The sequence below is a fragment of the Taudactylus pleione genome, unplaced genomic scaffold (genome assembly GCF_031769625.1).
Source record: "Taudactylus pleione unplaced genomic scaffold, aTauple2 ptg000139l, whole genome shotgun sequence".
Lineage (NCBI taxonomy): Eukaryota > Metazoa > Chordata > Amphibia > Anura > Myobatrachidae > Taudactylus > Taudactylus pleione.
Window position 1 is genome coordinate 2,269,205 of NW_028284541.1, and position 7,681 is coordinate 2,276,885.

The 7,681-nt window shown below is 46.1% G+C and overlaps 1 protein-coding gene across 1 annotated transcript in view; it reads right to left on the reverse strand.

Moving 5' to 3' along the window:
- GPR132 (G protein-coupled receptor 132) overlaps positions 1 to 7,196 on the reverse strand; it is a 30,211-nt gene extending 23,015 nt beyond the window's left edge. Inside the window, 1 exon segment of the mRNA XM_088473757.1 lies at positions 7,113 to 7,196. The gene's annotated coding sequence lies outside the window, so the exon portion shown is untranslated.
- Positions 7,197 to 7,681: the final 485 nt, after the last annotated feature.

The following is a 7,681-nucleotide window of genomic DNA, read 5'->3' on the forward strand; positions in this document are numbered from 1 at the left end:
TGCAGGTGCGGCTACAGCCCACACATTTCACAAAGACCAAAAAAAAAAGAACAATATTTTAATTGTTTGTGTAGCACACTTTGAGGGTGTCACCACCCTTTAACAGACAGACGCACGCTTGTCGCTGCTGCTTTAAGGATGCAGGTGCGGCTACAGCCCACACAATTCACAAAGACAGAAAAAAAAAGAACAATATTTTAATTGTTTGTGTAGCACACTTTGAGGGTGTCACCACCCTTTAACAGACAGACGCACGCTTGTCGCTGCTGCTTTGAGGATGCAGGTGGAATCTAGACGGGATTTGGAACCGAGGACACACTACCTCCATCAATTGTCTAAATCCCACTGCACTAATGTCGGATACCGGACGCACGTCTAACACCAACATAGCAGTCAAGGCCTCAGTTATACGTTTTGCTTCAGGATGACTGCTGTCGTACTTCATCCTCATCGCTAGGGACTGTTGGAGGGTCAATTGTTTAGTAAAAGTAGTGATGTTCCTACTTCCTCTCTGGGATGATGAACAACTCCCAGCAGCAGCAACAGCACTAGGAGGAAGTGGTTCTTGATCTTTCCCTATTTTATTTTTATCGGAGAAAGTTTGGTCCTCCATTTATGTTATATTGATATATATACGTGCGGCTAAAGCGCACACAAACACAGAAAATATTATTTTATTTTTGCTGGAGAGTAGTGCACTTTGTGGGTTACACCACCCTTTAAGAAATGAGCCAGCCGGCTCTTTACTTATGGGACACAGGCGCACGCTTGGCGCTGCTCCTTTGTTGATGCACGTGCAGCCACAGTGCACACAATTCACAAACACAGAAAATAAATTTTTTTTTGGTTTGGACTGGAGTGTACTTTCGGGGGTTACAGCACCCTTAACGGTCAAGCCAGCCGGTCCTTTACTTATGACACAGGCGCACGCTTGGCACTACTTTGTTGATGCACGTGCGGCTACTGCGCACACAATTCACAAACACAGAAAATAATTTTTTTTTGGGTTTGGACTGGAGTGTACTTTCGGGGGTTACAGCACCCTTAACGGTCAAGCCAGCCGGCCCTTTACTTATGACACAGGCGCACGCTTGGCACTACTTTGTTGATGCACGTGCGGCTACTGCGCACACAATTCACAAACACAGAAAATAAATTTTTTTTTGGTTTGGACTGGAGTGTACTTTCGGGGGTTACAGCACCCTTAACGGTCAAGCCAGCCGGCCCTTTACTTATGACACAGGCGCACGCTTGGCACTACTTTGTTGATGCACGTGCGGCTACTGCGCACACAATTCACAAACACAGAAAATAATTTTTTTGGGGTTTGGACTGGAGTGTACTTTCGGGGGTTACAGCACCCTTAACGGTCAAGCCAGCCGGCCCTTTACTTATGACACAGGCGCACGCTTGGCACTACTTTGTTGATGCACGTGCGGCTACTGCGCACACAATTCACAAACACAGAAAATATTATTTTTTTGGGTTTGGACTGGAGTGTACTTTCGGGGGTTACAGCACCCTTAACGGTCAAGCCAGCCGGCCCTTTACTTATGACACAGGCGCACGCTTGTCGCTGCTGCTTTAAGGATGCAGGTGCGGCTACAGCCCACACATTTCACAAAGACCAAAAAAAAAAGAACAATATTTTAATTGTTTGTGTAGCACACTTTGAGGGTGTCACCACCCTTTAACAGACAGACGCACGCTTGTCGCTGCTGCTTTAAGGATGCAGGTGCGGCTACAGCCCACACAATTCACAAAGACAGAAAAAAAAAGAACAATATTTTAATTGTTTGTGTAGCACACTTTGAGGGTGTCACCACCCTTTAACAGACAGACGCACGCTTGTCGCTGCTGCTTTAAGGATGCAGGTGCGGCTACAGCCCACACATTTCACAAAGACCAAAAAAAAAAGAACAATATTTTAATTGTTTGTGTAGCACACTTTGAGGGTGTCACCACCCTTTAACAGACAGACGCACGCTTGTCGCTGCTGCTTTAAGGATGCAGGTGCGGCTACAGCCCACACAATTCACAAAGACAGAAAAAAAAAGAACAATATTTTAATTGTTTGTGTAGCACACTTTGAGGGTGTCACCACCCTTTAACAGACAGACGCACGCTTGTCGCTGCTGCTTTGAGGATGCAGGTGGAATCTAGACGGGATTTGGAACCGAGGACACACTACCTCCATCAATTGTCTAAATCCCACTGCACTAATGTCGGATACCGGACGCACGTCTAACACCAACATAGCAGTCAAGGCCTCAGTTATACGTTTTGCTTCAGGATGACTGCTGTCGTACTTCATCCTCATCGCTAGGGACTGTTGGAGGGTCAATTGTTTAGTAAAAGTAGTGATGTTCCTACTTCCTCTCTGGGATGATGAACAACTCCCAGCAGCAGCAACAGCACTAGGAGGAAGTGGTTCTTGATCTTTCCCTATTTTATTTTTATCGGAGAAAGTTTGGTCCTCCATTTATGTTATATTGATATATATACGTGCGGCTAAAGCGCACACAAACACAGAAAATATTATTTTATTTTTGCTGGAGAGTAGTGCACTTTGTGGGTTACACCACCCTTTAAGAAATGAGCCAGCCGGCTCTTTACTTATGGGACACAGGCGCACGCTTGGCGCTGCTCCTTTGTTGATGCACGTGCAGCCACAGTGCACACAATTCACAAACACAGAAAATAAATTTTTTTTTGGTTTGGACTGGAGTGTACTTTCGGGGGTTACAGCACCCTTAACGGTCAAGCCAGCCGGTCCTTTACTTATGACACAGGCGCACGCTTGGCACTACTTTGTTGATGCACGTGCGGCTACTGCGCACACAATTCACAAACACAGAAAATAATTTTTTTTTGGGTTTGGACTGGAGTGTACTTTCGGGGGTTACAGCACCCTTAACGGTCAAGCCAGCCGGCCCTTTACTTATGACACAGGCGCACGCTTGGCACTACTTTGTTGATGCACGTGCGGCTACTGCGCACACAATTCACAAACACAGAAAATAATTTTTTTTTTGGTTTGGACTGGAGTGTACTTTCGGGGGTTACAGCACCCTTAACGGTCAAGCCAGCCGGCCCTTTACTTATGACACAGGCGCACGCTTGGCACTACTTTGTTGATGCACGTGAGGCTACTGCGCACACAATTCACAAACACAGAAAATAATTTTTTTTGGGTTTGGACTGGAGTGTACTTTCGGGGGTTACAGCACCCTTAACGGTCAAGCCAGCCGGCCCTTTACTTATGACACAGGCGCACGCTTGGCACTACTTTGTTGATGCACGTGCGGCTACTGCGCACACAATTCACAAACACAGAAAATATTATTTTTTTGGGTTTGGACTGGAGTGTACTTTCGGGGGTTACAGCACCCTTAACGGTCAAGCCAGCCGGCCCTTTACTTATGACACAGGCGCACGCTTGGCACTACTTTGTTGATGCACGTGCGGCTACTGCGCACACAATTCACAAACACAGAAAATAATTTTTTTTTTGGTTTGGACTGGAGTGTACTTTCGGGGGTTACAGCACCCTTAACGGTCAAGCCAGCCGGCCCTTTACTTATGACACAGGCGCACGCTTGGCACTACTTTGTTGATGCACGTGCGGCTACTGCGCACACAATTCACAAACACAGAAAATAATTTTTTTTTTGGTTTGGACTGGAGTGTACTTTCGGGGGTTACAGCACCCTTAACGGTCAAGCCAGCCGGCCCTTTACTTATGACACAGGCGCACGCTTGGCACTACTTTGTTGATGCACGTGCGGCTACTGCGCACACAATTCACAAACACAGAAAATAATTTTTTTTTTGGTTTGGACTGGAGTGTACTTTCGGGGGTTACAGCACCCTTAACGGTCAAGCCAGCCGGCCCTTTACTTATGACACAGGCGCACGCTTGGCACTACTTTGTTGATGCACGTGCGGCTACTGCGCACACAATTCACAAACACAGAAAATAATTTTTTTTTTGGTTTGGACTGGAGTGTACTTTCGGGGGTTACAGCACCCTTAACGGTCAAGCCAGCCGGCCCTTTACTTATGACACAGGCGCACGCTTGGCACTACTTTGTTGATGCACGTGCGGCTACTGCGCACACAATTCACAAACACAGAAAATAATTTTTTTTTTGGTTTGGACTGGAGTGTACTTTCGGGGGTTACAGCACCCTTAACGGTCAAGCCAGCCGGCCCTTTACTTATGACACAGGCGCACGCTTGGCACTACTTTGTTGATGCACGTGCGGCTACTGCGCACACAATTCACAAACACAGAAAATAATTTTTTTTTTGGTTTGGACTGGAGTGTACTTTCGGGGGTTACAGCACCCTTAACGGTCAAGCCAGCCGGCCCTTTACTTATGACACAGGCGCACGCTTGGCACTACTTTGTTGATGCACGTGCGGCTACTGCGCACACAATTCACAAACACAGAAAATAATTTTTTTTTTGGTTTGGACTGGAGTGTACTTTCGGGGGTTACAGCACCCTTAACGGTCAAGCCAGCCGGCCCTTTACTTATGACACAGGCGCACGCTTGGCACTACTTTGTTGATGCACATGCGGCTACTGCGCACACAATTCACAAACACAGAAAATAATTTTTTTTTTGGTTTGGACTGGAGTGTACTTTCGGGGGTTACAGCACCCTTAACGGTCAAGCCAGCCGGCCCTTTACTTATGACACAGGCGCACACTTGGCACTACTTTGTTGATGCACGTGCGGCTACTGCGCACACAATTCACAAACACAGAAAATAATTTTTTTTTTGGTTTGGACTGGAGTGTACTTTCGGGGGTTACAGCACCCTTAACGGTCAAGCCAGCCGGCCCTTTACTTATGACACAGGCGCACGCTTGGCACTACTTTGTTGATGCACGTGCGGCTACTGCGCACACAATTCACAAACACAGAAAATAATTTTTTTTTTGGTTTGGACTGGAGTGTACTTTCGGGGGTTACAGCACCCTTAACGGTCAAGCCAGCCGGCCCTTTACTTATGACACAGGCGCACGCTTGGCACTACTTTGTTGATGCACGTGCGGCTACTGCGCACACAATTCACAAACACAGAAAATAATTTTTTTTTTGGTTTGGACTGGAGTGTACTTTCGGGGGTTACAGCACCCTTAACGGTCAAGCCAGCCGGCCCTTTACTTATGACACAGGCGCACGCTTGGCACTACTTTGTTGATGCACGTGCGGCTACTGCGCACACAATTCACAAACACAGAAAATAATTTTTTTTTTGGTTTGGACTGGAGTGTACTTTCGGGGGTTACAGCACCCTTAACGGTCAAGCCAGCCGGCCCTTTACTTATGACACAGGCGCACGCTTGGCACTACTTTGTTGATGCACGTGCGGCTACTGCGCACACAATTCACAAACACAGAAAATAATTTTTTTTTTGGTTTGGACTGGTGTACTTTCGGGGGTTACAGCACCCTTAACGGTCAAGCCAGCCGGCCCTTTACTTATGACACAGGCGCACGCTTGGCACTACTTTGTTGATGCACGTGCGGCTACTGCGCACACAATTCACAAACACAGAAAATAATTTTTTTTTTGGTTTGGACTGGAGTGTACTTTCGGGGGTTACAGCACCCTTAACGGTCAAGCCAGCCGGCCCTTTACTTATGACACAGGCGCACGCTTGGCACTACTTTGTTGATGCACGTGCGGCTACTGCGCACACAATTCACAAACACAGAAAATAATTTTTTTCTTGGTTTGGACTGGAGTGTACTTTCGGGGGTTACAGCACCCTTAACGGTCAAGCCAGCCGGCCCTTTACTTATGACACAGGCGCACGCTTGGCACTACTTTGTTGATGCACATGCGGCTACTGCGCACACAATTCACAAACACAGAAAATAATTTTTTTTTTGGTTTGGACTGGAGTGTACTTTCGGGGGTTACAGCACCCTTAACGGTCAAGCCAGCCGGCCCTTTACTTATGACACAGGCGCACGCTTGGCACTACTTTGTTGATGCACGTGCGGCTACTGCGCACACAATTCACAAACACAGAAAATAATTTTTTTTTTGGTTTGGACTGGAGTGTACTTTCGGGGGTTACAGCACCCTTAACGGTCAAGCCAGCCGGCCCTTTACTTATGACACAGGCGCACGCTTGGCACTACTTTGTTGATGCACGTGCGGCTACTGCGCACACAATTCACAAACACAGAAAATATATTATTTTTTTAGCACTTGGGGGGAGCACCCCTGATGGACAGAGCACCCCCTGGACAACACTGCAGCACTCCTTTAGGACTGGGACACTGCACAGGACTTTGGAGTGGACACAGCCCCTATGGAGAACTGACTGCACAACACAGTCCAGCCAGCCCCTATGGACTTTGAAGTAGTGGACACAGCCCCTATTAACAACAGCAGCACAGCACAACACAGCCAGCCCCTATGGACTTTGAAGTAGTGGACAACAGCAGCACTACACTACACTACACTACACAGCCCTAACTCCCACCCTCCCTCTTCACTGTCCACAGCCGAGTGAGAAAATTTGCGCCGACGTGGGTACCTTATATAGGATCCAAAACCCGCGAGACTCGGAAGGCGGGATGATGACGTTTTGCCTCGATTTCAGATCCGAGTCAGGCGGGAAAAGTCGAGCCTGATTCGGATCGGACTCGGATCGGGGGGGCTCGGGGGGGTTCGGATTTCAGAAATCCGAACCCGCTCACCCCTAATATATATATATAAATATTTGCACTTAAAATTACAGTTTATTACATTTGCTTTTAAATGTAATATACTGGGTGTTTAAAAACATTAAATATATATATATATTACTGTGTATATATATATATATATATATATATATATATAGATATATATATATACACACGCAGTACGTTATATTTTTTTAAAACATCAGCAGTATATCACTTGTATAATTTTATTGATAGGGGCCCCAACAAGTTTGTTGCCCAGGGGCCCCCACAGACCTTAATCTGGCCCTGGAAGAGTGTCAGGTGCACCCAAAATAATCTCCCCAGGAATATTATAAGAAAGATACTAGATAGAATATGAAATCCTTGCTATGAAGTAGAATAAAGATATACCTTTTTTGGAGCGCAAACCATTTCCAGTCTTCTTTTGGCTCTATTCTCTCTGCAGACCTTTACAGCATTGTTCTTACAGTTACTGTATAAAAGCCGTTAACATAACAGGAAGTTACTAAGCAGGAGAAGACGTAGTGAATGGTTGTTAGAATCACAGTTGAGGCTGAATAGTTTATTCCAGTCTACCATTTGGGGAACTCTGAGGACGTGTTTTCATCTCTGGTCTCTGTTGCTTGGCTTTCCATCAGTGTGTGTATCCTTTGTCACTATAAGCGTGCCAACAGCAGCTCTCACTTTAGTAAATAGACCCCCTAAAAGTGTCACATCAAACTCTAACCTGAGCAATGGCGTAAACAGTAAAAGTGTCACATCAAACGCTAACCTAAGCTATGGCAAAAACAGTAAAAGTGTCACATCAAACGCTAACCTACTTTCACTTTAATGCCACCCACTTCAGTAAATGACACTTGTATCTTTTTTTCTGATGATCTAACGCTAGCAGCTGAAATCTAGAAATATGTCACTATTATCCGTGATTTATTAATGCTGACCTTTAAGGGAAAGCAGGA